General features: G+C 45.6%; 2 non-coding genes across 2 annotated transcripts; both read left to right on the plus strand.

Annotated features, from left to right (window-relative positions):
- The first annotated feature begins 2,883 nt into the window (after positions 1–2,883).
- Positions 2,884–2,957, plus strand: trnan-guu (transfer RNA asparagine (anticodon GUU)). Its single transcript has one exon. It is a non-coding gene; the product is annotated as a tRNA-Asn (tRNA).
- A 16,701-nt stretch (positions 2,958–19,658) lies between these two features.
- On the plus strand, positions 19,659–19,732 carry trnan-guu (transfer RNA asparagine (anticodon GUU)). The gene has a single exon. It is a non-coding gene; the product is annotated as a tRNA-Asn (tRNA).
- The last annotated feature ends 4,988 nt before the right edge of the window (positions 19,733–24,720 follow it).

Genomic DNA, 24,720 nt, shown 5'->3' on the forward strand with positions numbered 1-24,720 from the left:
AGTGAAAGACACCTGGTGCTGGTGGGCAGTTTTGTTGCCTTTTTCATTGACGCTTGATCTACAAGTCTAGTTGTCAAATTGTGTGCTCAACCGTCAGTTATCTGCTGCAAATCAGCGGAGGACAAATCACTTTGTTGTCTAATGCTGCCTTTGTCTGCACAATGTGTGCTGAGAATATCTGTGCAATATGCATTCCGCAGGATGAATAAAAGCAATGCTTTTTTAAATGCAGGCACTGCATGTTTTGCACTCGATAAAACGTTGCATTTTCTTTTCATTAATTTTACATTAATGCATTGCAATGCCAACGCACTTTTTACGTGGCAAGATCGATAATTAGCAGAGCGTAATGGAGACATCGCAAAGTTTCTGTTTAAAGAATGGACTCAGTCGAGAATATTTTGTGGATTTTATTTTTCTGAGGCTATTTTCCCTGTGCTGGGGTCACCCTGCGCAGATATGTGAAAAAGCTGGTTTTGTTAAAACTCCAGAGACCGAATGGCAGTTCGCTCGGACAAAAGAGCTGTCAGTCATCCATTGACAAAAGAGCTGTCGGCCAGGAAGGGGGGCCACTGACAAAGCCACTCTAATTTGTAAAAGCACTTCTCACCTCCATCTCAGAAGGAGACACTGAACAATGAACCCACCAGCCTGGCCAGCCAAGGAGGAGCTGGGTCTTTCCCAACACAAAGGCTCAGAGAGATGCCCAGACTAAGGGCCATCAGCCCAATGCATGGGTGGGATGGCCCATCACTGACTAAGTACCCGTGCTTAGAAACAAAGGGGTTATAGAGATTGGCAGGAAAGATAGGGGTAGCAAGACTCCCAGAAAGACAGGGTCCTTTCCACTTTATTTTTAGCTTGGAGCTTGGTGTGAAGCTTGGAGCTTGCAGCTTGCATCTTGTGTCTAGAGAGAGCCCTCTCTCCCTCTCGCTCTCGCTCCACCGATCGATGTACCAGAGGAAGGGGCCGCAGTACTGCAGAAGAAGCCACCGAGACTGAAGACCAGGCAGTGACTTCCCACAGCTGAGCTGAGCAAGGAAACGGGCTGCGTGTGGTGGTGAACATGGTCGCGAGTGTCACAAGCCAGTAACTAGATATCCCAGGCCAGCTTGGTAAGGGCTCAGGGTTTTCTCAGAAGTGAAGCTTTCCAGGGCTATTCTGGGGAGGGTAATTCATTGGTTGTGGTGGGGTTAGAATCCACCAGGGAATTACTGCGTGTTACTCGGTTCATTTCTGTACTGTATGTATGTTGTTTGTAACCGGGATTTTATTCTCCACAGAGACAGTGATTTCGTTTAGCAGTGCATGTTTTAGACAGTGTATGTCAGACCAAATAAATATACTACGATTTATCACTGAAGCATCCCTTTCCGTGACTCATTTAAGTTACACTCTGAATAATAATTCCCGGCTCTAGAACTTTCGTAAGGTGGGGGCGATTCAAACCGTCCGTCTGGCAATTGAGCGAGGATCACAAACACTTACAATATTTACTAAAGGATATACTTGCTTTGGAGGCAGTTCAGAGAAGGTTCACTGGGTTGACTCCGGAGATGAGCGGTCGACTTATGAGAAAAGGTTGAGTAGGTTGGGCCTCTACTCATTGGAATTCAGAAGAATGAGAGGTGATCTTATCGAAACGTATAAGATAATGAGGGAGCTTGATAAGGTGGATGCAGAGAGGATGGTTCCACTGATAGGGGAGACTAGAACTAGGGGGCATAATCTCAGAATAAGGGGCTGCCCATTTAAATCTGTGATGAGGAGGAATTTCTTCTCTCAGAGGGTTGTAAATCTGTCGAACTCACTGCATCAGAGACCTGAGAAAGCCACGACATTTAATACATTTAAGACAGAGATAGCTTCTTAACTGATAAGGGAATAAGGCTTATGGGGAACGGGCAGGGATGTGGACTTGAGTCCATGATCGGATCAGCCATGATCATCTTAAATGGTGGAGCAGGCTCGAGGGGCCATATGGCCTACTCCTGCTCCTCGTTCTTAAGTTCTTATGTTCTGAATAGCGACACACAAAAAAATGCTTTGATCATGGTTACACCTTATCTTCACGTTTGTCAAACAGTTGGCTCGTTGGTCTCGGGCTGTGAATTCCCTTCGAAGTTGTTAATTGAAATTTACGAGGGGTCCCAGAGGAGCCCTGATATTGCTCGCATATTTTGAAATTGCATCGAACTTTTGCAAAGAAGGACTTGCATATCTGCAGCGCCTTTCAGGAACTCATGACGCCCCAAAGCGCTTTACAGCCATTGAGTTATGTTTGAAGTGTTGTAGTTTGGGGAAAGATGTGCCCAGATCACCAAACATGTACCTCAACTCTTTGCAAAAAATGTGGTGCAAATAATCAGGCGTCTCAGGGACTTGGACTTTCTTTGAATAAGTTCTGCTGGTACCTGCATTCAATCTTGAAACAGCAACTGGGCTTCCATCTCACGGACGTTTGGTGTTCATGTGCGTTGCTTTTAATCTTTGAAATTTCACCAAGCAAAGAAACGGTGAATCCAACTGTCCCTGTAAGCATTTAGTTCCCGTTTAATCACAGGAATATCCGCAGTCAGGAGCTGAAAAGGAATTCAAACCTAATACCGGCTTCGGGACAATCAGAATACTTTGTCACAGACAAGGCACCGGAAGGCTGGAAGGTAGATCACACCGGTTGTGGGAGAGCTGGTTGGCGGTGACATGGAAGGGTCTGCAGTGTGCGGGACCAGACTGCTTCCACGCATCCACAATGAATGTCCCTCCATTTATTTGGGAAAAGTACAACTGAGAGTGGACAAGTTCCATCCCGGTCGGAGCAATCTGAAGCTTTAACTGACTGACACCCTGGTTTTGGATGTCTTGCACCTTATACTTCCATCAGTCTCTTTGGCGCAATGGGTTAGCGCGTTCGGCTGTTAACCGAAAGGTTGGTGGTTCGAGCCCACCCAGGGACGAAGTGTTTAACTGTTTTTCCCCGAGTATTCGGTGCCGCACAATCCCAGGTTGTCATTGTGCGTTTTGGCTGCACGAATCTATTCCGCAAATGTTGCCAGCAGTGCTGTTATCCAATTAGTTCCCACTCCAATATTTTATGAGCATTCAGTTCAAGTAAAACGATAACAATTTTTTACATGGATCATGTTCCATCCAGCCCATTAGAAATCAATTATGTTATTGGGTTTAAAGAAACTGGTGGAAATTGATTCTATTGATATATATATAGAACTGGAACTTCGGTCTCAAGTGCTCCTCCTATCAAGTATAGACACACACACAATCAATGGTTTTACAACTGAGTCATAAACACTTACAATTTTAAAACATTCTCATACAGCGTGTAAATGAGATAGGGATAAAACTTCATCACATGTAAAGAGAAAATGAATGATTGAAGATACCACTGTTCCTAAGTAATTATATTATTATTTATTTCATTCTGAAGAAGGTTATCGGCTAATTAACGGTGATTAAAAGAATTCTTACTTTTGCACGTTGGCTGCATGTCGTCAATTTTATCAGGTTTTGAATTTAAAAATGGGTTACAATGCTGGTTGAATACATGACCCCAAAGTCTTTTTGGGATCACAGGTTGAGTCTCTCTGGTGGTTTACGCTCTCTTGTAGAGCGCCTGAGTTGGGGCTCCGGTTGTTGGGCGCTGGCCTGTGTGTCTGCTGTTTGCGGTGCCTCAGGCCTATCGGGTCTGCCCACAGTGACTGGGCTCTCCTCCCTTTGGTTCCGGTGTTCGGTCACCTGTGCTGCAGTGAACTCTGTATCGTGTTCTTCCTCTGCTTCTTCTATGGGGTTGCTGAACCTCCTTTTTGTTTGATCCACATGTTTGCGGCAGATTTGTCCATTGGTTAGTTTAACTACCAGAATCCTATTGCCCTCTTTGGCAATCACAGTGCCTGTAAGCCATTTAGGCCCTGCAGTGTAGTTGTGGACAACAACAGGGTCGTTTACACCAATATATCGTGCCCCCGCATTCCTGTCATGGTAGTTATATTGTGATTGGCGCCTGCTCTCAACAATTTCTTTCATGGTGTGGTGTATAAGGGATAACGGGATTTGAGCATCCTTATCATTAGCAGCCCTGCGAGTGGAACCCCTGTGAGCGAGTGTGGTCGGGATCTATTGGCCAACAGGAGGCGTGATAAGTGGCTTTGTAGGAAACACCCTTGGATTCTGAGCATCCCCTGTTTGATTATCTGCACTTTTCGTTCTGCCTGGCCGTTTGAGGCTGGCTTGAACGGTGTCTTTCTGACATGGTTAATTCCATTGCCTGCCATGAAGTCCTGGAATTCAGTGCTTGTGAAGCACAGGCCATTGTCGCTGACCAAGATGTCCGGTAGACCGTGGGCGGCGAACATTGCCCGTAGACTTTGTACCGTGGCAGAGGATGTGCTTGAATTAAAAATGTCACACTCGATCCATTTGGAGTGAGCGTCTACTACAACCAAAAACATTTTTCCGATGAAAGGACCTGCGTAGTCATCATGGATGCGTCACCAAGGCTTGGCGGGCCATGGCCAGGGGCTAAGGGGGGCTTCCCTGGGCGCATTGCACAGCTGGGCACACGTGTTGTACCTGCGAACACAAACTTCCAGATCTGCATCTATCCCTGGCCACCAAACGTGTGACCTGGCAATTGCCTTCATCATGACAATGCCCGGATGCTCATTGTGGAGTTCTCTGATGAACACCTCTCTGCCCATCTGGGGCAAGACTACGCGGTTTCCCCACAGTAGGCAATCGGCCTGAATCGAGAGTTCATGACTGCCCCTGTGAAATGGTTTAAATTCCTCAGGGCATGCCCTGTACTTGGCTGCCCAGTCCCCATGCAGGACACATTTCTTGACTAGAGACAATAGCGGGTCTCTATTTGTCCAGACTTTAGTCTGACGGGCTGTCACGGGTGAGCCATCGCTTGCAAAAGCTTCAACAGCCATGACCATCTCAGCGGCATGCTCGGTAGCCCCCTCAGTGGTGGCTGGTGGGAGCCTGCTGAGTGCATCGGCGCATTTTTCAGTGCCCGGTCTGTGCCGAATTGTGTAGTCATAGGTGGCTAACGTGAGAGCCCACCTCTGTATGCGGACCGATGCGTCTGCATTTATGGCCTTGTTGTCGGCCAAAAGGGACGTGAGGGGTTTGTGATCTGTCTCCAGCTCAAATTTCCTGCCAAACAGGTACTGGTGCATTTTCTTTACCGAATATACACATGCGAGCGCCTCCTTTTCTATCATCCCGTAGCCCCTTTCTGCCTGGGACAGACTTCTGGAGCCATAAGCTACCGGCTGTAACTGACCCTTGGCATTGACATGCTGCAACACACACCCGACACCATAGGACGACGCATCGCATGTTAACACAAGTTTCTTACATGGGTCATATCGCGTTAACAGATTGTTGGAACATAACAAATTGTGTGCCCTATTAAAAGCCCTTTCCAGGCTGTCCCCTCAGACCCATTCGCGACCTTTGCTTAGGAGCACGTGTAGCGGCTCTAGCAGCGTGCTCAATTTGGGAAGAAAGTTACCAAATAGTTCGGGAGCCCAAGGAACAAACGCAGCTCCGTCGTGTTACGAGGTCTGGGTGCTCTCTGGATCGCTTCCGTCTTGGACGCAGTAGGGCTCATCCCGTCTACTCCTACCCTCTGTTCTACCTCTGGAGCTAGGAAGATGCACTTCGCCTTTTTCTGTCGCAGCCCTACCCGGTCCAGTCTGCGTAGCACCTCTTCCAGGTTGTGGAGGTGTTCTTCAGTATCGTAACCCGTGATGAGGATGTCGTCCTGAAAAAGCATCGTCCCTGGAATCGACTTGAGGAGGCTTTCCATATTTCGTTGGAAGATCGCGGCGGCCGAGCGAATCCCGAACGGACATCTGTTGTACTCAAACAACCGCTTGTGTGTCGTGATGGTGGTCAGCTTCATCAACTCTCTCGCCAGCTCCTGGGTCATGTAAGCTGAGGTCACATCCAATTTTGAAAAAAGTTTGCCACCGGATAGCATCGCAAAGAGTTCCCCCGCTCTCGGTAGCGGGTACTGGTCTTGGAGTGACACCCGATTGATGGTGGCCTTGTAATCACCATATATCCTGACCGACCCATCCGCCTTGAACACCGGTACAATCGGGCTCGCCCAGTCACTGAATTCGACAGGCAAAATGATACCTTCCCTCAGCAGGCGGTTCAATTCACCTTCTATCTTTTCCCACATCACGTACGGCACCGCTCTGCCCTTGTGGTGTCCTGGCCTGGCTTCCGGGTTTATGTGAATCACTACCTTGGCCCCCATGAAAGTGCCAATGCCGGGTTGAAATAATGAGTCAAATTTGTGCAGGATCTGTGAGCATGAAACTCGCTCCACAGAGGAAATAGCATTAACATTGCCCCATTTCCTGTTCATGACAGCAAGCCAACTCCTCCCCAGTAGTGCGGGACCGTCCCCCGGGACAACAGAGAGTGGCAACCTGTTCTCCGAATCTTTGTGGGGCACGATTGTCGTGGCGCTGCCAAGAACCGGAATGATCTCCTTGGCGTATGTCCGTAGCTGTGCGTCAATCGGTGATAATTTTGGCCCTACTGGTCTTGGACGCCCAGAACTTTTCAAACTATTTGTTACCCATCAGGGACTGGCTAGCCCCCGTGTCTAGCTCCATTGATAATGGGATGCCACTGAGGAGCACATTCATCATTATCGGTGGCGTCCTGGTGTATGAACTGTATACGTGCTCCACATGAACTCACTGAACTTCAGCTTCCAGCGATTTCCCCCAGCGTTCATTTCTGCAATTTCTGTAGGTATTTTGCTCATCTCTGCAACCTCCGGCTGAGTTTGTGCCTCCATGCCTCCAACATGAGCTGTTGTTGGAAACAAAAGATCCCTTGCTAGTCAATCGTCCCTGACTACCCCTGTGACTGTCCTTGAGTGTGCCATTAACAGGTGTTGATGGCCCCATTACTGGCCACATTGTCCCTTGCAATGGTGTGAATCACCGTTCTGCTTGCCATTATCTCTGTCGAACTCCCCCTCTGGGTTCGACTACATGTTGGGGCATACCCGATTGCCCTTCTCTGCCTGGAGAACCATGTGCTGCTTCAACAATGTTGATTCTCTGTCCTAACCATTCCTTAACACAGTATCTCTCGTCTATTCTGCTAGCGGCCATGCTCACGTGGTTTAAATCCCAGTTTCTCGTCGTCATTGATACATCCTTACTATACAGTATAAATGCACACGAGGCCCATGCTTGAGAGAAGGTCCCTCTGTGGCCTGTCCTTTATTCCTTAGCACTCAAGTGATGAAAGTGGGTGGAGCTTCCCCTTTTATACCTGAAGGTCCAGGTTAGAAGTGTCTCCCACAAGTTCACCACCTAGTGGTCATTGTTCTCACAGTGTACAACTGAGGTCAGATTATATATGAGTTACAATGTTGGTTGAATACATGACAATAAGCACTTAAAATTTTAAACCATTCTCCTAAAATACAGTATGTAAACGAGATAGGGATAAAAGTTCATCACATGTAAAGAGAAAATTAATGATTGAAGCTAGTAAAAGATCCTCTCGGAATAAGTGATCACAGTATGGTTGAATTTGTAATACAGATTGAGGGTGAGGAAGTAGTGTCTCAAACGAGCGTACTATGCTGAAACAAAGGGGACTATAGTGGGATGAGGGCAGAGTTGGCTAAAGTAGACTGGAAACACAGACTAAACGGTGGCACAATTGAGGAACAGTGGAGAACCGTTCAGGGGCTCTTTCATAGTGCTCAACAAAAATATATTCTAGTGAAAAAGAAGGTCGGTAAGAGAAGGGATAACCAGCCGTGGATAACCAAGGAAATAAAGTAGAGTATCAAATTAAAAACCAATGCGTATAAGGTGGCCAAGGTTAGTGGGAAAATAGAAGATTGGGAAAATTTTAAACGACATTAAAGAATGACTAAGAAAGCAATAAAGAAAGGAAAGATAGATTACGAAGGTAAACTTGTGCAAAGCATAAAAACGGATAGTTAAAGCTTTTACCGATATGTAAAACGGAAAAGAGTGACTAAAGTAAATGTTGGTCCCTTAGAAGATGAGAAGGGGGATTTAATAATGGGAATCTATATGGGTAGAGCTGCAGAATACCAAAGGGCAAAAAACGTTAGTGGGAGTTGTGTACAGACCTCCAAACAGTAGTAGTGATGTTGGGGAGGGCATCAAACTTGAAATTAGAGGTGCGTGCAATAAAGGTGCAGCAGATATAATGGGTGACGTTAATATGCACATAGACTGGGTTAACCAAACTGGAAGTAATACGGTGGAGGAGGATTTCCTGGAGTGCATAAGGGATGGTTTTTTAGACCAATATGTCGAGGAACCAACTGGGGGGGAGGCCATCTTAGACTGGGTGTTGTGTAATGAGAGAGGATTAATTAGCAATCTCGTTGTGCGAGGCCCCTTGGGGAAGAGTGACCATAATATGGTGGAATTCTGCATTAGGATGGAGAATGAAACAGCTAATTCAGAGACCATGGTCCAGAACTTAAAGAAGGGTAACTTTGAAGGTATGAGGCGTGAATTGGCTAGGATAGATTGGCGAATGATACTGAAGGGGTTGACTGTGGATGGGCAATGGCAGACATTTAGAGACCGCATGGATGAACTACAACAATTGTACATTCCTGTCTGGCGTAAAAATAAAAAAGGGAAGGTGGCTCAACCGTGGCTATCAAGGGAAATCAGGGATAGCATTAAAGCCAAGGAAGTGGCATACAAATTGGCCAGAAATAGCAGCGAACCCAGGGACTGGGAGAAATTTAGAACTCAGCAGAGGAGGACAAAGGGTTTGATTAGTGCAGAGAAAATGGAGTAGGAGAAGAAGCTTGCAGGGAACATTAAGACGGATTGCAAAAGTTTCTATAGATATGTAAAGTGAAAAAGGCGAGTAAAGACAAACGTAGGTCCCCTGCAGTCAGAAACAGGGGACGTCATAACGGGGAACAATCAATTGAACAAGTACTTTGGTTCGGTCTTCACTGAGGAGGACACAAACAACCTTCCGGATATAAAAGGGGTCGGAGGATCTAGTAAGGAGGAGGAACTGAGGGACATCCTTATTAGTCGGGAAATTGTGTTGGGGAAATTGATGGGATTGAAGGCTTATAAATCCCCAGGGCCTGATGGGCTGCATCCCAGAGTACTTAAGGAGGTGACCTTGGAAATAGCGGATGCATTGACAGTCATTTTCCAACATTCCATTGACTCTGGATCAGTTCCTATGGAGTGGAGGGTAGCCAATGTAACCCCACTTTTTAAAAAAGGAGGGAGAGAGAAAATAGGGAATTATAGACCGGTCAGCCTGACATCGGTACTGGATAAAATGATGGAATTAATTATTAAGGATGTCATAGCAGTGCATTTGGAAAGAGGTAATATGATAGGTCCAAGTCAGCATGGATTTATGAAAGGGAAATCATGCTTGACAAATCTTCTGGAATTTTTTGAGGATGTTTCCAGTAGAGTGGACAAGGGAGAGCCAGTTGATGTGGTATATTTGGACTTTCAGAAGGCTTTCGACAAGGTCCCACACAAGAGATTAATGTGCAAAGTTAAAGCACATGGGATTGGGGGTAGTGTGCTGACATGGATTGACAACTGGTTGTCAGACAGGAAGCAAAGAGTAGGAGTAAATGGGGACATTTCAGAGTGGCAGGCAGTGATTAGTGGGGTACCGCAAGGTTCTGTGCTGGGGCCCCAGCTGTTTACACTGTACATTAATGATTTAGACGAGGGGATTAAATGTAGTATCTCCAAATTTGCGGATGACACTAAGTTGGGTGGCAGTGTGAGCTGCGAGGAGGATTCTATGAGGCTGCAGAGCGACTTGGATAGGTTAGGTGAGTGGGCAAATGCATGGCAGATGAAGTATAATGTGGATAAATGTGAGGTTATCCACTTTGGTGGTAAAAACAGAGAGACAGACTATTATCTGAATGGTGACAGATTAGGAAAAGGGAAGATGCAAAGAGACCTGGGTGTCATGGTACATCAGTCATTGAAGGTTGGCATGCAGGTACAGCAGGCGGTTAAGAAAGCAAATGGCATGTTGGCCTTCATAGCGAGGGGATTTGAGTACAGGGGCAGGGAGGTGTTGCTACAATTGTACAGGGTTTTGGTGAGGCCACACCTGGAGTATTGTGTACAGTTTTGGTCTCCTAACCTGAGGAAGGACATTCTTGCGATTGAGGGAGTGCAGCGAAGGTTCACCAGACTGATTCCCGGGATGGCGGGACTGACCTATCAAGAAAGATTGGATCAACTGGGCTTGTATTCACTGGAGTTCAGAAGAATGAGAGGGGACCTCATAGAAACGTTTAAAATTCTGACGGGGTTAGACAGGTTAGATGCAGGAAGAATCTTCCCAATATTGGGGAAGTCCAGAACCAGGGGACACAGTCTAAGGATAAGGGGGAAGCCATTTAGGACCGAGATGAGGAGGAATTTCTTCACCCAGAGAGTGGTGAACCTGTGGAATTCTCTACCACAGAAAGTTGTTGAGGCCAATTCACTGAATATATTCAAAAAGGAGTTAGATGAAGTCCTTACTACTAGGGGAATCAAGGGGTATGGTGAGAAAGCAGGAATGGGGTACTGAAGTTACATGTTCAGCCATGAACTCATTGAATGGTGGTGCAGGTTAGAAGTGCCGAATGGCCTACTCCTGCACCTCTCATCTATGTTTCTATGTTTCTAAATGTGGAAATGGCTGAGACCTTAAACAATTATTTTGCTTCGGTCTTCACAATGGAAGACACAGAAACCATGCCAGAAATTGCTGGTCACAGGAATGTGGGAAGAGAGGACCTTGAAACAATCACTATCACTAGGGGGTAGTGCTGGACAGGCTAATGGGACTCAAGGTAGACAAGTCCCCTGGTCCTGATGAAATGCCAGGGTATTAAAAGAGATGGCGGAAGTTATAGCAGATGCATTCGTTATAATCTACCAAAATTCTCTGTACTCTGCGGAGGTACCAGCGGATTGGAAAGCAGCTAATGTAACGCCTCTGTTTAAAAAGGGGGCAGACAAAAGGCAGATAACTATAGGCTGGTTAGTTTAACATCTGTAGTAGGGAAAATGCTTGAAACTATCATGAAGGAAGAAATAGTGGGACATCAAGATAGGAATAGTGCAATCAAGCAGACGCAGCATGGATTCATGAAGGGGAAATCATGTTTAACTAATTTATTAGAATTCTTTGAGGATATAACGAGCATGTTGGATAGAGGTGTACCGATGGATGTGGTGTATTTAGATTTTCAAAAGGCATTCTATAAGGTACCACACAAAAGGTTACTGCAGAAGATAAAGATACGCGGAGTCAGTGGAAATGTATTAGCATGGATAGAGAATTGGCTAGCTAACAGAAAGCAGAGAGTCGGGATAAATGGGCCCTTTTCGGGTTGGAAATCGGTGGTTAGTGGTGTGCCACAGGGATCGGTGCTGGGACCACAACTGTTTACAATTTACATCGATGACCTGGAAGAGGGGACAGAGTGTAGTGCAACAAAATTTGCAGATGACACAAAGATTAGTGGGAAAGCAGGTTGTGTAGAGGACAGAGAGGCTGCAACGAGATTTAGATAGGTTAAATGAATGGGCTAAGGTTTGGCAGATGGAATACAATGTCGGAAAGTGTGAGGTCATCCACCTTGGGAAAAAAAAACAGTAAAAAGGGAATATTATTTGAATGGGGAGAAATTGCAACATGCTGCGGTGCAGAGGGACCTGGGGATCCTTGTGCATGAATCCCAAAAAGTTAGTTTGCAATTGCAACAGGTAATCAGGAAGGCGAATGGAATGTTGGCCTTCATTGCGAGAGGCATGAGGTACAAAAGCAAGGAGGTCCTGCTGCAACTGTATAGGGTATTGTTGAGGCCGCACCTGGAGTACTGCGTGCAGTTTTGGTCACCTTACTTAAGGAAGGATATACTAGCTTTGGAGTGGGTACAGAGACAAATCACTCGGCTGATTCCGGAGATGAGGGGGTTACCTTATGATGATAGATTGAGTAGACTGGGTCTTTACTCGTTGGAGTTCAGAAGGGTGAGGGGTGATCTTGTAGAAACATTTAAAATAATGAAAGGGATAGACAAGATAGAGGCAGAGAGATTGTTTCCACTGGTCGGGGAGACTAGAACTTGGGGGCACAGCCTCAAAATGAGGGGGAGCCAATTTAAAACCAAGTTGAGAAGGAATTCCTTCTCCCAGAGGATTGTGAACCTGTGGAATTCTCTGCACAAGGAAGCAGTTGAGGCTAGCGCATTGAATGTATTCAAGTCACAGATAGATAGATTTTTAACCAATAAGGGAATTAAGGGTTATGAGGAGCGGGCGGATAAGTGGAGCTGAGTCCACGGCCAGATCAGCCATGACCTTTTTGAATGGCGGAGCAGGCTCGAGGGGCTAGATGGCCGACTCCTGTTCCTAATTTTTATGTTTTATGTTCTTATGTACCACTATCCCTCAGTAACCATATTATCATTTCTTTAATTCTGCAAAAGAAAGTTATCGGTTCATTGAACATGATTAAATGAATTAATTTTTTCACATTAGCTGCATGTTGACATTTATATAGGGCTATTAGTTTGAAAACTGTGTTGTAAATATTATCTCCCTGACCAAGAATCGAACCTGTGTTGCGGTGGTACAAAGGGTAGATTCAGTGAATCATTTGAATGTGATTTCAAGTGGCGTTTACTGTAGTGTATGTAGTCACCTTTAGTAATGACTCCACGAGGCAGGGTATGATACTTAAACTGTGGAGACCTGTAGTCATTTATTTGAAGCTCCTCAAGTGAGGACACCAAGCTGTGAGCTCCTTTATACACTGGGTTGCAGGTAACCTTTCAGTCTCAAGCAGCAGGTGAGGTGTGTAGAGTGTAAGAGTCGATTCAGTGTTGCATAGCAGTGTTACAGATATCACACAGTAAACAGGCATGCATACACAACAGTTACAATATTTTTCGGTGTGAATCAAGTAAACTGAAAATGACAATAATGTCATGAACTATAATGATGCAGCAGTAAAACGGTCGATTGGTCCCTGGTTGTCGAGTGGGAAGGATTCAATACTCTCAACGTGGTGTCCTGGATTCAATTCCCACCCTGGGAAGTTGTACTTTTAATTCAAAACCTTATAAAAAAAAGAGTTCATTTATTTTACAGATCTATATGCAAATCTGTATAAAAAATAAGAATCATTGACTTGAACATCATTAATTAATACATAAATTATTTTGTAAATCTTTTACCATTTATTTTGCCATGAGCATGTGAGGAACTTTTATGCCGATCTCATTGGGTTAAATTGTGGTACAAATGACGAACCGGGGGCTGGGTTAAGGAAAGGTTTACGTAGTGTAGCCGTTATCATGTTCACCTCCCACATGAAATGTCACTGGTTTGAGCCTGGGCGCGTGCTTTATTTTAGAATATATTTGCTGTGAAATACATTGAACAAAAGTAGCCCCAGGTTACGTGTCTTATGAGCAATGAACATTTTAAACCAATCTCCTAAAATACAGGGTGAGTAAAGTCAGATTTATGGATTGAGTCGGCACAACTAGAGCTTTCTGATCCAGAAGATTCGGGGGGTGCGTTAATTTGGGAGTTTGACGACTTTGAAAGGAACATTTTTGACTTGTGCAGCTTCGGTCAGAGAAATGTTTGTGAAAAGATTTTTTCACAGAAAGGGATTCAGAATTACACCTTCTGGCTTAACACTTCTCTCTGGGCACTAAGTTTAGCAGTGGTTTCTGTAGTGGAGTGGTTATCACGTTTCTCTCACACACGAACGGGCCCAGGTTCGAGCCCGGGTAAAATCATCATTTTAGAATATATTTGCTGTGAAATAAATTGAAAAAAGTACCCCAGGTTCCTTGTCTTCTGAGCAATGAACATTTTAAACCAATTTCAAAAATTCAGAGTGTGTTAAGTCAGATAGGGTGTAAAATATCATCTGTGATGAAAGCTCCTGAAATTATTACAGTTCAGTTGTTGAAGTATTGACTGTAAGTCTGCAAAACAATCCGGGTGGGAATATTGGCCCAAAAATTCCGGTTGGAGGCTTCCTGCGGACAATTCCTTTCCGATCGGTGATGTTTTAATCACCCCACCTCCCACAGAGTTTAATTAATTGCATTTAATTATTTGAAAAAAGTTTGAATTAAAAAGTTACTTTCCGAACTCGGGCTCCCTCTGTGAATGCCTAACCACTAAACGAGCAGGATACACATTAAATAATTTAATTCCAGACGTAATATTTTCTTTGCTGTTTCACAATAACCAGACCTATGCTCCAAAATCTGTCTCACCGTTTCTCCGGTGTCAGTCAGAGAAGCACATGGGACTGAATCAGTGACTTTGCTTTTTCGACCTGTCTTCTGAAGCGCCGCACGGTGCCACTCCGACAATCAATGAACTGTTGGGACGTAAGTGTATCCAGGCTGCGGGTGGCCACCCCGAGCGCAGCAGAGGAGTTTCTGCATTAGTTCTGGGTAGAGGCAGTATTTCCCCTTCTCTCTTCCTCTTGTCTATATCCCTCGGCTTTGTTTTGTGGATTTATTCCCCCGGCCTCATTTTATGTGTTTAAAAGGGAACAAAAGATGAAGTGTGCGACACTCTGGAACAATTTCTCTCACTCAAATATATCTACTTAGTGAAGTGAAATAAAGAGCAATTAAAGAAGAAGGGAGAAGCCACTGTCGCTCTTTTGACAGGAGAATAAACTCGCCCATGGCTGTTCATCCACAGCAAGTTTAAACATAATCTTCCTGCACGGGATCCTTTCACGTGGAAAGCAAATGTGATAACGGCTCCACTGCGGAAACCGCTCTGACCAGAAGTACAGCAGAGGGCAGCTGACCAGTGAATGCCTTCTGTGCTGATCGGGAATATGTTGGCTCACCTTAAACAACTTCTGTCCCACACTGACAGCTGTCAATCCTTCTCCTCCGCTGCCCTTTACACAAACATGTCACTGAACCCCACCCGACATCCCCACATCCCCATCGTGTTATCTTCCATGTTAGCACAGTGGGGCCGCGGAGGCACCTACTCTCTCCCCGCGGTTAGTGAATTCAGTCAGTCTGTAAAATTAAAGGGCAACAAGTGTCCCGCAAAGGGTACGGGAAGGAAGAGAGTCTGTAACCTGGGTTTAATTGTTTGTCAAAGGCTACCCGTCCTGTTGTGTATTTCCAGCAGTTTCCTACTTTCACAGGTGGAGATACCGGGGCTGGACCATGCTACTAAAATACAATGATGTCGGGATAAAAGTTCCTCACATACTCAGGGCAAATTAAATGATTGAAGTTCTACAATGGATTAATTAATTATGTTTAAATCAATGAATCTTTTTTTCCACATGAGATACATGTAACTCTTTCTTCTCAGGTATTAATTTTGATGGAAGCGCAATTTCCCTGGCCGGAAATCGACCCAGGGCCGCGGTGGTGAGAGCGCCGAATCCTAATCACTGGACCACCAGGGAACGCTGCATTGCTGCATCGCTGCATCGTAATGCTTGGTGTCATTATTGTCCTTTTCAATCCACTTGTTTCACACCGAAACACATCGTAACCTTGATCTGAATTTAACTTCACGTGATTCTTTGAAATCACCTTTAAATGATTGGGTAAAACCACTCCTTATACCACCGAAAAACAGCTTTGATTCCAGGTCAGGGCGGTAACTTCTGTAACAGCTTTTTTCAATTCAAAACCTTTTAAAATTGACGACATGCAGCTAATATAAAAAAATAAGAATTCATTTAATCACCGTTAAATAACCGATAACCTTTTTCAGGATGAAATAAATAATAATATAGTTACTGAGGGACAGAAGTATCTTTAATCATTCATTTTCTCTTTACATGTGATGAATTTTTATCCCTATCTCATTTACATGCTGTATGAGAAATTGTAAGTGTTTATGACTCAGTTGTAAAACCATTGATTGTGCGTGTGTCTATTCTTGATAGGAGGAGCACTTGAGACCAAAGTTCCAGTTCGATATATGCATCAATAGAATCAATTTTCACCAGTTCCTTTAAACCCAATAACATAATTTATTTTGATTGGACTGGATGGAGGAACATGATCCATGTAAAAAATTGTTATCGTTTTACTTGTGCTGAATGTTCATAAAAGTATTGGAGTGGGAACTCACTGGATAACAGCAAAGCTTGCAATGTTTGCGGAATATATTCGTGAAGCCAAAATGCACAATGAAAACCCGGAACTGTGCGGCACCGAATCCTCGGGGAAAAACATTAAAAGGCTTCGCCCGGAGATGGGTTTGGATTACCCACCTTTCAGTTACCAGCCGAATGCGCTAAACCATTGCGCCACAGATACACACTGCAAGACATGCAAAACCAGGGTGTCAGTCAGTTAAAGCTTCAGATTGCTCCGAACGGGATGGAACTTATCCACTCTCAGTTGTACTTTTCCCAAATAAAGGGTGGGACATTCATTGTGGATGTGTGGAAGCAGTCTGGTCCCGCACACTGCAGAAACTTCCATGTCACCGCCAACCAGCTCTCCCACAACCGGTGTGATCTACCTTCCAGCCTTCCGGTGCCTTGTCTGTGACAAAGTATGTTTCAAATGTTTTGGCATAGTTGGTTCCATCGTGTAATGGTGAGCCCTCTTGACTTTAAATCTAGTGATTTGAGTTCAAATCTCAGTGAAACCTAAATTCTTGTTGTCCCAGCTGCTGAAAATTTGGAACAAACAAGTGAAAGACACCTGGTGCTGGTGGGCAGTTTTGTTGCCTTTTTCATTGATGCTTGATCTACAAGTCTAGTTGTCAAATTGTGTGCTCAACCGTCAGTTATCTGCTACAAATCAGCGGAGGACAAATCACTTTGTTGTCGAATGACGCCTTTGCCTGCACAATGTGTGCTGAGATTATCTGTGCAATATGCATTCCGCAGGATGAATAAAAGCAATGCTTTTTGAAATGCAGGCACTGCATGTTTTGCACTCGACAAAACGTTGCATTTTCTTTTCATTAATTTTACATTAATGCATTGCAATGCCAATGCACTTTTTACGTGGCAAGATCGATAATTAGCAGAGCAGAATGAAGAGATCACAAAGTTTCTGTTTAAAGAATGGATCAGTCGTGAATATTTTGTGGATTTTATTTTTCTGAGGCTATTTTCCCTGTGCTGGGGACACCCTGCGCAGATATGTAAAAAAGCTGGTTTTGTTAAAACTCCAGAGACCGCATGGCAGTTAGCTGGGACAAAAGACCTGCCAGTCATCCATTGACAAAAGAGCTGTTGGCCAGGAAGGGGGGCCACTGACAAAGCCACTCTAATTTGTAAAAGCACTTCTCACCTCCATCTCAGAAGGAGACACAGAACAATGAACCCACCAGCCTGGCCAGCCAAGGAGGAGCTGGGGCTTTCCCAACACAAAGGCTCAGAGAGATGCCCAGACTAAGGGCCATCAGCCCAATGCATGGGTGGGATGGCCCATCACTGACTAAGTACCCGTGCTTAGAAACAAAGGGGTTTTAAAGATTGGCGGGAAAGATAGGGGCAGCAAGACTCCCAGAAAGACAGGGTCCTTTCCACTTTATTTTTAGCTTGGAGCTTGGTGTGAAGCTTGGAGCTTGCAGCTTGCAGCTTGTGTCTAGAGAGAGCCCCCTCTCCCTCTCGCTCTCGCTCCACCGATCGATGTACCAGAGGAAGGGGCCGCAATACTGCAGAAGAAGCAACCGAGACTGATTACCAGGCAGTGACTTCCCACAGCTGAGCTGAGCAAGGAAACGGGCTGCGTGTGGTGGTGAACATGGCCGAGAGTGTCCCAAGCCAGTAACCAGATATCCCAGGCCAGCTGGGTAAGGGCTCAGGGTTTTCTCAGAAGTGAAGCTTTTCAGGGCTATTCTGGGGAGGGCAATTCATTGGTAGGGGTGGGGTTAGAATCCACCAGGGAATTACTGCGTGTAACTAGGTTCATTTCTGTACTGTATGTATATTGTTTGTAACCGGGATTTTATTCTCCACAGAGACAGTGATTTTGTTTAGCAGTGCATGTTTTGGACAATGTATGTTAGACCAAATAAATATACTACGATTTATCACTGAAACATCCCTTTCCATGACTCATTTAATTTACACTCTGAATAATAATTCCCGGATCTAGAACTTTCGTAAGGTGGGGGCGATTCAAACCGTCCGTCTGGCAATTGGGCGAGGATCACAAACACTTACAATATTTACGAAAGGATATACTTGCTTTGGAGGCAGTTCAGAGAAGGTTCACTGGGTTGACTCTGGAGATGAGCGGTCGACTTATGAGAAAAGGTTGAGTAGGTTGGGCCTCTACTCATTGGAATTCAGAAGAATGAGAGGTGATCTTATCGAAACGTATAAGGTAATGATGGAGCTTGATAAGGTGGATGCAGAGGATGGTTCCACTGATAGGGGAGACTAGAACTAGGGGGCATAATCTCAGAATAAGGGGCCGCCCATTTAAATCTGTGATGAGGAGGAATTTCTTCTTTCAGAGGGTTGTAAACCTGTCAAACTCACTGCCTCAGAGAGCTGAGAAAGCCACGACATTAAATAAATTTAAGACAGAGATAGCTTCTTAACTGATAAGGGAATAAGGCTTATGGGGAACGGGCAGGGATGTGGACTTGAGTCCATGATCGGATCAGCCATGATCATATTAAATTGCGGAGCAGGCTCGAGGGGCCATATGGCCTTCTGCTCCTAGTTCTTAAGTTCTTATGTTCTGAATAGCGACACACAAAAAAATGCTTTGATCATGGTTACGCCTTATCTTCACGTTTGTCAAACAGTTGGCTCGTTGGTCTCGGGCTGTGATTTCCCTTTGGAGTTGTTCATTGAAATTTACGAGCGGTCCCAGAGGAGCCCTGATATTGCTCACATATTTTGAGATTGCAACGAACTTTTGCAAAGAAGGACTTGCATATCTGCAGCGCCTTTCAGGAACTCATGACGCCCCAAAGCGCTTTACAGCCATTGAGTTATGTTTGAAGTGTTGTAGTTTGGGGAAAGATGTGCCCAGATCACCAAACATGAACCTCAACTCTTTGCAAAGAGTTTGGTGCAAATAATCAGGCGTCTCAGGGACTTGGACTTTCTTTGAATAAGTTCTGCTTGTACCTGCATTCAAGCTTGAAATAGCAACTGGGCTTCCATCTCACGGGACGTTTGGGGTTGATGTGCGTCGCTTTCAATCTTTGAAATTTCACCAAGCAAAGAAACGGTGAATCCAACTGTCCCTGTTAGCATTTAGTTCCCGTTTAATCACAGGAATATCCGCAGTCAGGAGCTGAAAAGGAATTCAAACCGAACACTGGCTTCGGGACAATCAGAATACTTTGTCACAGACAAGGCACCGGAAGGCTGGAAGGTAGATCACATCGGTTGCGGGAGAGCTGGTTGGCGGTGACATGGAAGTGTCTGCAGTGTGCGGGACCAGACTGTTTCCACGCCTCCACAATGAATGTCCCTCCATTTATTTGTGAAAAGTACCACTGAGAGTGGGCAATTTCCATACCGGTCAGAGCAATCTGAAGCTTTAACTGTCTGACACCCTGGTTTGGGATGCCTTGAACCTTACAATTTCATCAGTCTCTGTGGCGCAATGGTTTAGCGCGTTCGGCTGTTAACCGAAAGGTTGGTGGTTCGAGTCCACCCAGGGACGAAGTATTTAATTGTTTTTCCCCGAGTATTCGGTGCCGCACAGTCACAGGTTGTCATTGTGCGTTTTGGCTGCACGAATCTATTCCGCAAATGTTGCCAGCAGTGCTGTTATCCAATTAGTTCCCACTCCGATATTTTATGAGCATTCAGTTCAAGTAAAACGATAACAATTATTTACATGGATCGTGTTCCATCCAGCCCATTAGAAATAAATTATGTTATTAGGTTTAAAGAAACTGGTGGAAATTGATTCTATTGGTACATATATAGAACTGGAACTTCGGTCTCAAGTGCTCCTCCTATCAAGTATAGACACACACACAATCAATGGTTTTACAACTGAGTCATAAACACTTATAATTTTAAACCATTCTCATACAGCGTGTAAATGAGATAGGGATAAAACTTCATCACATGTAAAGAGAAAATGAATGATTGAGGATACCACTGTTCCTCAGTAATTATATTATTATTTATTTCATTCTGAAGAAGGTTATCGGCTAATTAACGGTGATTAAAAGAATTCTTACTTTTGCACGTTGGCTGCATGAAGTCAATTTTATCAGGTTTTGAATTTAAAAATGGGTTACAATGCTGGTTGAATACATGACCCCAAAGTCTTTTTGGGATCACAGGTTGAGTCTCTCTGGTGGTTTACGCTCTCTTGTAGAGCGCCTGAGTTGGGGCACCGGTTGTTGGGCGCTGGCCTATGTGTCTGCTGTTTGCGGTGCCTCAGGCCTATCCGGACTGCCCACAGTGACTGGGCTCTCCTCCCTTTGGTTCCAGTGTTCGGTCACATGTGCTAGAGTGAACTCTATATCATGTTTTTCCTCTGCTTCTTCTTTGGGGTTGCTGAACATCCTTTTTGTTTGATCCACGTGTTTGCGGCAGATTTGTCCATTGGTAAGTTTAACTACCAGAATCCTATTGCCCTCTTTGACAATCACAGTGCCTGCGAGTCATTTAGGCCCTGCAGTGTAGTTGTGGACAACAACAGGGTCGTTTACACCAATATATCGTGCCCTCGCATTCGTGTCATGGTAGTTATATTGTGATTGGCGCCTGCTCTCAACAATTTCTTTCATGGTGGGGTGTATAAGGGATAACATGTTTTGAGCGTCCTTATCATGAGCAGCCCTGCGAGCGGAACCCCTGTGAGCGAGTGTGGTCAAGATCTATTGGCCAACAGGAGGCGTGATAAGTTGCTTTGTAGGGAACCCCCCTGGATTCTGAGCATCCCCTGTTTGATTATCTGCACTTTTCGTTCTGCCTGGCCGTTTGAGGCTGGCTTGAACGGTGCATTTCTGACATGGTTAATTCCATTGCCTGCCATGATGTCCTGGAATTCAGTGCTTGTGAAGCACGGGCCATTGTCGCTGACCAAGATGACCGGTAGACCGTGGGCGGCGAACATTGCCCGTAGACTTTCTGCCATGGCAGAGGATGTGCTTGAATTTAAAATGTCACACTCGATCCATTTGGAGTGGGCGTCTACTACAACCAAAAACATTTTTCTGATGAATGGACCTGCGTAGTCATCATGGATGCGTGACCAAGGCTTGGCGGGCCATGGCCAGGGGCTAAGGGGGGCTTCCCTGGGCGCATTACCCAGCTGGGCACACGTGTTGCACCTGCGAACACAAACTTCCAGATCTGCATCTATCCCTGGCCACCAAACGTGTGACCTGGCAATTGACTTCATCATGACAATGCCCGGATGCTCATTGTGGAGTTCTCTGATGAACACCTCTCTGCCCATCTGGGGCATGACTACACAGTTTCCCCACAGTAGGCAATCGGCCTGAATCGAGAGTTCATCCCTGCCCCTGTGAAATGGTTTAAATTCCTCAGGGCATGCCCTGTACGTGGCTGCCCAGTCCCCATTCAGGACACATTTATTGACTAGTGACAATAGCGGGTCTCTATTTGTCCAGACTTTAATCTGACCGGCTGTCACAGGTGAGCCTTCACTTGCGAAAGCTTCAACAGCCATGACCATCTCAGCGGCATGCTTGGTAGCCCCCTCAGTGGTGTCTAGTGGGAGCCTGCTGAGTGCATCGGCGCAGTTTTCAGTGCCCGGTCTGTGCCGAATTGTGTAGTCATAGGTGGCTAACGTGAGTGCCCACCTCTGTATGCGGACCGATGCGTTTGCATTTATGGCCTTGTTGTCGGCCAAAAGGGACGTTAGGGGTTTGTGATCTGTCTCCAGCTCAAATTTCCTGCCAAACAGGTACTGGTGCATTTCCTTTACCGAATATACACATGCGAGCGCCTCCTTTTCTATCATCCCGTAGCCCCTTTCTGCCTGGGACAGACCTCTGGAGGCATAACCTACCGGCTGTAACTGACCCTTGGCATTGACATGCTGCAACACACACCCGACACCATCGGACGACGCATCGCACGTTAACACAAGTTTCTTCCATGGGTCATATCGCGTTAACAGATTGTTGGAACATAACAAATTGTGTGCTCTATTAAAAGCCCTTTCCTGGCTGTCCCCCCAGACCCATTCGCGACCTTTGCTTAGGAGCACGTGTAGCGGCTCTAGCAGCGTGCTCAATTTGGGAAGAAAGTTACCAAATAGTTCGGGAGCCCCAGGAACAAACGCAGCTCCGTCGTGTTACGGGGTCTGGGTGCTCTCTGGATCGCTTCCGTCTTGGACGCAGTTGGGCTCATCCCGTCTACTCCTACCCTCATCCCCAGGAATTCTACCTCTGGAGCTAGGAAGATGCACTTCGCCTTTCCCTGTCGCAGCCCTACCCGTTCCAGTCTGCGTAGCACCTCATCCAGGTTGTGGAGGTGTTCTTCAGTCTCGTAACCCGTGAAGAGGATGTAATCCTGAAAAACCACCGTCTCGGGAATCGACTTGAGGAGGCTTTCCATATTTCGTTGGAAGATCACGGTGGCTGAGCGAATCCCGAATGGACATCTGTTGTACTCAAACACCCCTTGTGTGTCGTGATGGTGGTCAGCTTCTTCAACTCTCTCGCCAGCTCCTGGGTCATGTAAGCTGAGGTCACGTCCAATTTTGAAAAAAGTTTGCCACCGGATAGCATCGCAAAGAGGTCCTCCGCTCTCGGTAGCGGGTACTGGTCTTGGAGTGACACCCGATTGATGGAGGCCTTGTAATCACCATATATCCTGACTGACCCATCCGCTTTGAACACCGGTACAATCGGGCTCGCTCAGTCACTGAATTCGACTGGCAAAATGATACCTTCCCTCAGCAGGCGGTTCAATTCACCTTCTATCTTTTCCCGCATCACGTATGCCACCGCTCTGGCCTTGTGGTGTCCTGGCCTGGCTTCCGGGTTTATGTGAATCACTACCTTGGACCCCATGAAAGTGCCAATGCCGGGTTGAAATAATGAGTCAAATTTGTGCAGGATCTGTGAGCATGATACTCGTTCCACAGAGGAAATAGCATTGACATTGCCCCATTTCCAGTTCACGACAGCAAGCCAACTCCTCCCCAGTAGTGCGGGACCGTCCCCCGGGACAACCCAGAGTGGCAACCTGTTCTCCGAATCTTTGTGCGTCACGATTACCGTGGTGCTGCCAAGCACCGGAATGATCTCCTTGGTGTATGTCCATAGTTGTGCGTCAATCGGTGATAATTTTGGCCCGACTGGCATTGGACGCCCACAACTTTTCAAACTATTTGATACCCATCAGGGACTGGCTAACCCCCGTGTCTTGCTCCATTGATACTGGGATGCCACTGAGGAGCACTTTCATCATTATCGGTGGCGTCCTGGTGTATGAACTGTATACGTGCTCCACATGAACTCACTGAACTTCAGCTTCCAGCGATTTCCCCCAGCGTTCATTTCTGCAATTTCTGTAGGCATTTTGCTCAACTCTGCAAACTCCGGCTGAGTTTGTGCCTCCATGCCTCCAACATGAGCTGTTGTTGGAAACAAAAGATCCCTTGCTAGTCAATCGTCCCTGACAACACCTGTGATTATCCTTGAGTGTGCCATTTACAAGTGTTGATGGCCCCATTACTGGCCACATTGTCCCTTGCAATGGCGTGAATCACCGTTCTGCTTGCCATTATCTCTGTCGAACTCCCCCTCTGGGTTCGACTACATGTTGGGCATGCCCGATTGCCCTTGTCTGCCTGGAGAACTGTGTTCTGCTTCAACAATGTTGATTCCCTGTCCCAACCATTCCTTAACACAGTATCTCTCGTCTATTCTGCACGCGGCCATGCTCACGTGGTTAAAATCCCAATTTCTTGTCGCCATTGATACATCCGTACTCTACAGTATAAATGCACACGAGGCCCATGCTTGATAGAAGGTCAGTCCGTGGCCTGTCCTGTGTTCCTTTGCACTCAAGTGATGAAAGTGGGTGGAGCTTCCCCTTTTATACCTGAAGGTCCAGGTTATGAGTATCTCCCACAAGTTCACATCCTAGTGGTCATTTTTCTCACAGTGTACAACTGAGGTCAGATTATATATGGGTTACAATGTTGGTTGAATACATGACAAGAAGCACTTAAAATTTTAAACCATTCTCCTAAAATACATTGTGTAAACGAGATAGGGATAAAAGTTCATCACATGGAAAGAGAAAATTAATGATTGAAGCTCGTAAAAGATCCTCTCGGAATGAGTGATCACAATATGCTTGAATTTGTCATACAGATTGAGGGTGAGGAAGTAGTGTCTCAAACGAGCATACTATGCTTAAACAAAGGGGACTACAGTGGGATGAGGGCAGAGTTGGCTGAAGTAGACTGGAAACACAGACTAAACAGTGGCACAATTGAGGAATAGTGGAGGACTTTTAAGGAGCTCTTTCACAGTGCTCAACAAAAATATATTCCACTGAAAAAGAAGGGCGGTAAGAGAAGGGATAACCAGCCGTGGATAACCAAGGAAATAAAGGAGAGTATCAAATTAAAAACCAATGCATATAAGGTGGCCAAGGTTAGTGGGAAAATTGAAGAATGGGAAAATTTTAAACGACAGCAAAGAA

The sequence above is a fragment of the Pristiophorus japonicus genome, unplaced genomic scaffold (assembly GCF_044704955.1).
Source record: "Pristiophorus japonicus isolate sPriJap1 unplaced genomic scaffold, sPriJap1.hap1 HAP1_SCAFFOLD_42, whole genome shotgun sequence".
Classification (NCBI taxonomy): Eukaryota; Metazoa; Chordata; class Chondrichthyes; family Pristiophoridae; genus Pristiophorus; species Pristiophorus japonicus.